Consider the following 10,004-nt stretch of genomic DNA (forward strand, 5'->3'; position numbering starts at 1 on the left):
TTGGAAACAGAGCAACAAACCAACCCTATTCCCAATGGAAGGAAGCAAATTATTAAAAATCAAAGCAGAACTAAATGAATTGGAGTCCAAAAAATCTATAGAAAGAATCAACACAACAAGGAGTTGGTTCTTTGAAAAAATTAACAAAATTGACAGACCCTTAGAAAATTTTACCAAAAAATGAAGGGTGCATACTCAAATAAACAAAATCACAGATGAGAATTTTAATCTCAAGACAGAAATTACCAAGGTCCAGAGAATCATGAGAGAATAATTTTCAAACCTTTATGCCAACAAATTTGAGAATCTGGGAGAAATGGATGAATTTCTAGCCAATACTAACATACCCACACTGAATCAAAAAGACTAATCCAAATAAACTGACCTATTTCAAGCACTGAAATAGACATGGCAAAAAGAGACCTTCCATCCAAGAAAAGCTCAAGGGCAGATTCTAGCTGAATTCTACAAGATCTTCAAAGCAGAGCTCATACCAATATTCCTAAAGCTCTTCAATGAAATTGAAAATGAAGGATCTTTTCCAAACTCATTCTACGAAGCCAGTATAAACCTCATCCCCAAACCAGACAGAGATTCATCAAAGAAAGAGAACTAGAGACCCGTTTCTTTGATGAATGTTGATGCAAAATTTCTCAACAAAATACTGGCCACCCAACTTCAGTAACTCAACAAAAAAAATTATACACTATGATCAAACAGGATTAATCACAGGGATGCAAAACTGGTTCAACATAAGCAAATCAATAAATATAATACAGCACATCAACAGGAGCAAGGACAAGAATCACATGATTGTCTCAATGGAGCCAGAAATGTCATTAGAAAAGATCAAACACACCTTTATGCTAAAAGCTCTGGAGAAACTAGGAATCCATGGAACACAGTATAATAAAGGCTTGTGTATGACAAACCCACAGCTAGCATTATACTTAATGGCGAAAAGCTAAAGCCATTTCTTCTAAAATCAGGAACGAGACAAGGATGCCCACTCTCTCCACTCCTCTTTAACATAGTACTAGAATTCCTAGTCTGAGCAATAAGGCAAGAAGGAAGCATAAAGGGGATCCAAAGAGGGAAAGAGGAAATAAAACTATCCCTCCTTGCAGATGACATGATTCTGTATTTAAAGAACCCAATAGGCTCCACTCCCAAGCTACTTGAGCTGATTCAAAACTTTGGCAAGGTAGCAGGGTATAAAATTAACCCTCAAAAATCAGCTGCCTACCTTTATGGCAACAATGAGAGGAACAAGGCAAAGCAACTCCTTTTGCAATAGTCTCAAAGAAAATAAAGTACCAATGAATTATCTTAACCAAGAATGTAAAGGATCTTTTCTTATGAAAACTTTAAAACCCTGAAAAAGGAAATTAAAGAAGAACTGAGGAAATGGAAAAGCCTCTCATGCTCCTGGATTGGAAGAATGAATATCATGAAAATGGCAATCTTGCCAAGGACTATCTAAAATTCAATGCAATACCCATCAATATCCCAATGTCATTCTTTAAAGAAATAGAAGAGCCAATCCAAAATTTCATATGGAATAATAAAAGACACCTTATAGCCAAATAATTCTTAGCAGAAAGAACAGTGCAGGAGGAATTTCAATATCAAACTTTCTCTATTACAGAGCTACAGTGACCAAAACAGCTTAGTACTGGTACAAGAAGAGGCCTGAAGATCAATGGAATAGAACTGGGCTTCCAGATAATAATCCACTGTCCTATGGCCACCTAATCTTTGATAAGGGAGCCAAAAATTAGAATGGAAGAAAGACAGCCTCTTCAACAAGTGGTGATGGCAAAACTAGATAAGCACTTGCAGAAATCTAAAGTTGGATCCTTCTTTGTCACCTGCACCAGGATTAACTCCAAATGGATCAAAGACCTAGATCTAAAAGCAGATACACTGAAAACTTTACAAGAAGGAATAGGAGATACACTATCTCTCCTTGGCACAGGTTCAAACTTTCTTAATAAGGACCCAGAAACACAACAATCAGAGAAAGTCTGGATAAGTGAGACTGCATTAAACTGTAGAGCTTCTGTATGGCAAAGGACATAGCTAGCAAATTAACTAGAAAGCTAACAGAGTGGGAGAAGATCTTCACTAACCATACAACGGACAAAGGCCTCATATCTAAAATATAAATCAACAGCTCAAAAATTGACTCACTCCAAAACTAATCTCCAAAGAAACATCCATCTCATTAAAAGATTTACAGAGTATCTTCTCTGAAGAAGAAATAAGAATGTCCTATAGAAATATGAAGAAATGCTCGACATCTCTGGCCATAAAAGAAATGTGATTCAAAACAACTCAAAGATTCCACCTCATTCCACTTAGAATGTCCCAGATAGAGAAATCTAATAATGACAGATGCGGGAGGGGATGTGGCCAGGAGGGATCACTACTACACTGTTGGTGGGAGTGCAAACGCATGCAACCACTATGGAAAGCAGTATGACAGTGCCTCAAAAGACTAAACATAAAGCTCCCCTATGACTCAGCAATTCCACTACTGGGCATTTACCCAATCGTCTAGAAACAAGAACATACTAAATCCACTAGCACAACCATGTTCATTGCTGCACTATTTACCATAGCAAAGATATGGAACCAACCCAGATGCCCCTCAGTTGATGAGTGGATCAACAAGATGTGGTATTTATATATAATGGAATTCTATGCTGTTGTCAGAAAGAATGACATTGCCCCATTTGTAAGGAAATGGAAAGACTTAGAAAAAATCATATTAAGTGAAGTAAGCCAGACTCAAAGGAACATAGGCTCAATGGTTTCCCTCATTTGTCATAATCAGTAGAAACCTTGGGCCCTCCTAGCAGAGATTTACAATAGAACAAAACCTAGATACATAATGCCATATAAATGATGCTAAATGAAACATCCTCCAGGATATAGAAGCAAAAGCCATATAAGGAGTGATTGTTATCCTTAATGTACTATCTTATCTCTCATCTCTCTTGCTGTCCCTTGGTTATCTCATATTGTTACAGTATTTCACCTTGTTATCTGATATATTGTATATACGTGTTTTTAATTATTTGAAGTCAGATAGGGAAGAGAGTAAAACAAATGGGACGGGGTGGTGGCGGGAGGAAAATGAGGACCAAGACATGAGAAAGGGTATCAATGTATGTGAAGTAGTGTACCTTCTCTCTGCTGAATATAAAGTAACCTTTCTATTAATTACAATGAAAATACATGTAAGATATAGAATGAAGTGATAACCCATGGCATTATTCAACAAGACAACTGGGTAAAATGTTTGTATGAAATACTTCTAATCTATTTTTTAAAGTAGCCTAGACATTTGTAAGTTTTTATATGTAGCTTTCAAATACATCTTGGCATGCTAATAAAATAAGGTTTTCTGTTTGTTCCTAAGAGTTGGACAATGTACTAAAAGTAGGTGATGAGTTTAGGAATTTAAATTCCAAGTTTAAGTACAGTGAACATGAACTAAAGGCTCCTCTTTGTGACCAGAGGGAAATTCTAACTTCTGTGCCCCGAAACTTCTTAAAATCAAATGTCCAATTTATTCCAAGGCTGACTGACTTTCAGGACAGGATGAAACCCTAGACTTACAGCTGTTGGATACCTGAGGACATTATAGTAGGATCCTATGATCTCACAGTGATTTCTGTAACAAGGCCCAAATAAAACTGGAAATATGGAGCTCCCAAATTTGCCTTTTTTGACAGTAGGAGAGATCTTCTTGCAAACTAAAGTAGTGTGCCTATCCAAGTCAAAATAGTATCTCTAACGTCAGCAGAAATCACTTTCATATGCAACAACAGAAGCTTTCTTATCACAGTGGTACAAGTCTCTGTAACTGTACTACCATTCCAACTGCACTGATTAGATTAACCCTGTATTAGCCTGTATCAAGATAACTCTAATAGCATCCTTTAGGGCTTCTACCCGCCAGAACAGTGCTGTTCTACTCAAGATTTTGTTTGCATGGTATTTAATGCCCTAGGGATGAAACATGTTTTAAGAAGATATTCATTGGTGCCAATTTGATAAGGGATTAATTAATTGTATGTGGTAACTTTATTGGATTCAGAGCACCTAATCCTGGGTACATATGGTTTCTCTGTGTATCTGAGTGTGTTTCTGAATAAAGATGAATAGTTGGCGAGTTGAACTCAATAAAGCAGGTGCCTCTCGACTATGTGGGGGTTCATTGTCAATCTACTGAAGGTCTGAATATGAGAAAAAAAAAGTGGAAGAAGGAAGAATTCACTTCTTCATATGTTTGACAGCTTGAATTGGGTCACCCATCTACTTGTATCTGAATGCTCTTTTGTGTCAAGATCATCAGTCCCTGATTGAGATTAATACAACTAAACCTTTAGTCAGGATAGCATCAATGTATACATGAGGCTCAAGTTTGTAGATTGCAGATTACGAAACTACAGCTTCCAGAGTCACACAAGTCAATTAGATTTTAATAAACCTCACTGTGTATTTCTGAGTATATGAGATGAATTTCTAAGACATCATCTGTATGTGCAGAAAAATGCAGAGTTTATTGAGCAGACATTCAGATACTTTTATTTCACATTTGGTAATTCTCTCACTGGTCATTTCTCTGGGGAATCCCTGCCTAACACAAGATACATGAAGTATCACTGGTAAGCTACATACATTTTGGATCGGGACAGTATATTGTATATTTGCTGGCTGGTTGGTAGATTTTCATTGCTTCTAAAAATAAAGTTTCATAGAGTCTGGTGATACAGCTTAGTGGTAGAGTACTTACTTAGCACATGTGAATCCTTGAATTTTATCCCCAGTACCATAATCAGTCAACCAGTTGAAATATCTTTTAGATGGACAAAAGTAAATCGTATATTATTTTCCTATGATTGTCACGTAATGGCACAGACCTTTGAAGTTTATAAAAATAAATTAGAAGCACTAGCTATATAATAAGTAGACAATTACTTGTTATATAAATATCTTACATGAAATATTTTACAAATAGCTTATTGACTGGGGATAAGTTTTAGATGTAAGCTCCTAAGTCTCTTTCTAGAAGTTACCTATATTGTATGTTCTTTTTTTTTTCTTGTCAGTAATGGGGCTTGAACTCTGGCCCTGGGCCCTGTCCCTGAACTCTTCAGCTCAGGGACATTTTGCCACCTGAGCCACTTCACATATTCTTCTGTTACAGATTTTACCGATTACTTCTTTTGTAACTGATTTCAGTGAACATTTAAATTAGAATTGCTTTTCCATTGCAAGTGAAGTAAATATTCCAGTACAGGGGAGAAAAGACAACTGAGGATATTCTCAATTCTCAATTTTCCTCTTGCCTCTGTATCTCTCTGTATCTCTCTGTCTGTCTCTGTCTCTGTCTCTGTCTCTCTCTTTCTCTCTCTCTTGCTTTTTGTTTTCTTTGTAGATCATGTGGCTTAAACTCTGGGTCTGGGCTCTGTCCCTGAGCTCTTCAGCTCAAGACAACCACCCTACCCTTGGTCCTGGGCATTTTCCCTGAGCTCTTCAGCTCAAGGCTATTGCCCTACCTCCTGGAGCCACAGCCTCACTTCCCATTTTCTAGAGGTTAATTGGAGATAAGAGTCTCATGGTCTTTTTTGCCTGGGTTGGCTTTGAATGGAGATCCTCAAATCTCAGTCTCCTGAGTAGCTAGGATTACAGGCATGAGCCACCCCACCCAGCTGTATCTCATTTCAGTCAGAACAATTCTATTGTCTGTTCAGAAGATAAAATCTTTCTTTCCCTGCCAGATATTTTGCTGAGTTTAGTTTTGAAGAGGTTGATTATGACTTGAAAAATTATCATTAAAAATAATTTATGCAAGATTGTGCAAAATACACAGACACACCCCTCCTGCCTTTCCAGTAAATAAAGATTGCGAACTTCCATTATTGTGTTGATAGTTGTTTATCAAAGTATTTATGTATGAAAATTAATGTTTAACTACAATTATGTTTGTGTCATCTTCCTAATGTATGTGTGTATTATGCACACTTACACAAGCACAGACACACAAACACACATGCATGAACTTTTACAAATGTCCAACAATAATAGAAATGTCCTTAGGACGATTATCCAGCATCTCAAAAATCTGAAGAAATATGAAGACATTTCCAACTAAACAAATCTGACAGAATTAGACTTTAATTTTTGTTAAAAAAATCAATGAAGTTTTTCTGTGGGCTCAATGTTTCTCAGACATGTATGCCTAAGATTCAATTGGAGACCTTGGATGACCTTCAAGTCCAGGATACACCTCAGCCTTATGAGATCAGCTCAGTGGTTCATCCTGCAAATATCCAGGATTGAAATTAACCTTTGGAATAACACCAGTATCCACTGAACCTAATTTTAGATTACTAGGTTCTTTTAAACTGGTTATAATTATTTAGAGGAATAAAATGTTTAGGACATATATCTTCTTTTTAAAAATATTTCTGCTCCAAGAAGGAATACTTTCAATGACTAAAACTAACTTCATCCTGAAATTGTCACAGAGATTTTCCATGATAGAAGTTGTTTCATCATTGCTCATTTATTGTTTCTTCTTATGCTAAAATAGTATGAGATTTTTTTAAAAAAACAAAGTAGAAGTAGAAATGGCTTTTTATGGAAGGATGATGGTTAAATTAAAAAAATAACAACTTCAAAACCTTCCATTGAATTATCTTTTAGTTTTCCTATTGCATCTTTCAAAATATCACAGCTTTTCTCTAAAAATATGCAGGAAGATTGTAAACACCATCTCTGTAAGGTTCTCTAAGCTTACTTGAATAGCATTGGGGATTTTCTGCTTCTAATATCGAGAAGAAAGCTGACAGAAGAGCTTCCACAAATGCAATATGAATCATGAGATGATTCAGAAGATTAGACAGATTGCAGCCCTCTGAATTTTAAACTAATGGAGAACTAGATCATCATACAAGCAGAGTCAGCTGAGAGTCTTCCTGAGATGACACACTAAATGATTTTCTGAAAATCAAGAATCAGCAAGATATTTATAATGTTGAAAGGATCCATCTGATATTTTTGTCTAATTTAGAATTTAATGATAGTGTCACAAAATACTTCAAAAGCAATTGAGATTTTTTTTACTTTCTTAAAATTTTGATTTTATTTTTATTATACCAGTTCTCCAATGTGTTCTTGATGTAGCACTTATATGGTTGAATGTTGATGATACATATTGAAAAAGACATTGGAAACTCAATTAGACTTCTGATCGATATTATTCCCTTAAGAAGTAGATCCTGGAATCCTCTCCCACCATTTTGATCATGAATCTATGAAGCAGGAAGCAAACATTGGTTACAGAAATAATGAACATGAATGCAATGAAGCATATATTCTTATTGTAAAAGTAATAGTTTATTATATCAAGTAAACTTTACCAGAATACCTCAACATTTTAAGAAAGCTCAAAATTATTGAACTAACTTCATTACTAGAAATGTTAATATTTTACAAGTGTGAAGATAGGGAATCCAGAATTTAAATATCCCAATACAGATCATTAAATAAAAATAGTTGCTTAATCTTTAAAACTTTGAACAATACTAAGAAAACTGCTTAATAGAATATTACCATGATTATTTTTTTTTGTTTAAGTATTTTTGGGAAGAGTAGCAATGGAGATAAATGCGTGGACAAGAATAAAGTCTTGAGACATATCCAGGTATGTCTTACTGATTATTTTTGTGTGGCTACTTAATGGCAAAAGGAGTAAGGATTGCTGCTTAAAGATTCCGGTTGTGTATTTGATATGAACCATGAGTGACAGTGGATTTCCGAGAAGTTAGTGGAGGTCCTTGAGAGTGTTCCAACCCATTTTGCTTTCTGACTTGGTGGGGATGGAATGGGAGGGAGAATTGTAAAAGTAGGCCTTAGTGGGAGTAGTGCTGGTGATGAAATAAAATTTAATATTGGACATTATAAATATGAAATGTCTATTAAATAGTAGTATTTTTGTTTGAGAGAAAGAAAAATTGATGGGAATAAATGTGAGGCAATTGACAGAGAGAGCCTTAAAATTCCCCCAGTTTAATTTTAGACAAGTTTCTTACTTTAGAACTCTGACCTTCCTTTCCTTGGAGCATTTACTTCAGAAAACATGCAATTGTAAATTCCCATTAAGATGTAAATCTCTTTAAAAGTCTTGCCAACTTTACAACCCTGGAGTGATTTTCTTAACTACCTGGAAGCTAACCCTTGGAAATGTAATCATCCTATCAGCAAAGTAAGGTCCCCATCTCCTAGCCCTGGAAGACAGTGGTAACTTAACCTTAATTGATGCCAATTAGCAAACACAAATGGCCTAATTACAGAAAATGACACATGCAGACAGGCAAAACTAACTCTGTTCTCAAGGTTTTCTACTGATCAACCTTCCACATGACTTCAAGTAATCGAAGACTATAGGATCTTGGTCTTTCCTACAATTATAAAAAAGACCAAAACACTGGTCATCCTGGGAACTTGCTAAAAAAACGGAAAACTGTCAGACCTCACCTTGGGCCTATTAAATCAGAAGCTTAATGTTTAACAAGTTCTGAAAGGGATTAGTTGGGAAATGCAAAATGAAAGAAAATGGACTGAAACGATCAAGTTGAAATGGAACTGAAATGTGAGTGGTGGAATACACTAGATGAAAGGATGGGGTAGCACAAAGACCAGGATGTTGAACGTGCAGCAGGCTGTTTAGTGAAACCAAGGTTAAATTTCTCACCACGAATGGGGTTGTTGACAGTATTGACAGTAATCCTGAGAGTAGAGTACGGCCAGAGGTTCATGATGAAAGGTCTGGGAGGTCTTGAAGGATCATAGCTGTCTAAAGGAGCACCTGTTAAAATGTGGATGCAAGGAATAAGAAAACTCTTTTGAGAGGTCCTGAAGAGTCATAGATGCCTGGTACAATGTAGATGAGATAATTCAGGAAGGTGTTTGGGAGGCCTTGAAGAGACACAGCTGTTTAAAGGAGTGTCTGTTACAATGACAATGGGATGCTGTTTTACAATGTGATAGAAAGCTGAAGAAGAAATAAGGCTTAGAAAATGCTTTCAGTACACTTAGTTTTCTCTGCTTCTGAGGCACCCAAGGAAAGACTATTTTTGGTGGAGGCTGTGACTTTGGGGAAGAAACAGAATTCAGACTGGAAAAGAGTCGGCCAACATTTTCTAAAGACCAGGGAATATATTAGATTATTGTTGTATGATGAGAATACAATGAAGCCACATTTTGAGAAGTTGAATCTTTGAGTCTTTTTTAAAAGTCTGGTGACCGCCTGGTGGACTCCTGTCTCAAAGACCAGCAGCCAGAAAATACACTCAATGCAGTTAGGAAGCAGGGCAGAGGGTGAGAACGAACAACAACAACAAAAAATGATAACAAACAAACCAATTCTGCTCCAATGGAGAGTTGAACTGGGACTCCATGGTGACTGGATAACAACCAGGAAACAAGAGACAGGACATGGATATGGTAACATGGCATATCTAAGTTTGTTCAGGCCCAAATAGGGTCAGGTCAGGGGGCAGGGTCACAGGAAATTCCCAGTACCAGGCACCACATTGACAGATCTAGTAACCTATCAGCTAACTGTCCATCCCTCTTTCCAGGGATTCTGGCATGCCCCTCATCTGGGGCGGGGTCTTCACCTTCAATCATGAAGACAAGATGCCAAACTCTGCCATCCATCATGTAGCCAAGATGGCAATAGCTAGACCAGCCCTTTTTTCTTCATTATGTCTCTTGGTCATATCTAGTCAATTCTGCTCTTATAGTGGAAAAAGCAGCCATAAGCATTGTGTACATTAATACACGTTTTAACAAAATGGTATTTACAAAATAGGCAATAGTTTAGATTGACTTGTTGCTGTTGCTATTTAATCTCTGAATTAAGGCATCAAAGTAATGACAGGACGATGGTGGTGTTAAAAATTGGACTGAGGGTAACCGAC

This window comes from Megascapheus bottae, chromosome 14, assembly GCF_031878675.1.
Source record: "Megascapheus bottae isolate mThoBot1 chromosome 14, mThoBot2.hap1, whole genome shotgun sequence".
NCBI classification, from domain to species: Eukaryota; Metazoa; Chordata; class Mammalia; order Rodentia; family Geomyidae; genus Megascapheus; species Megascapheus bottae.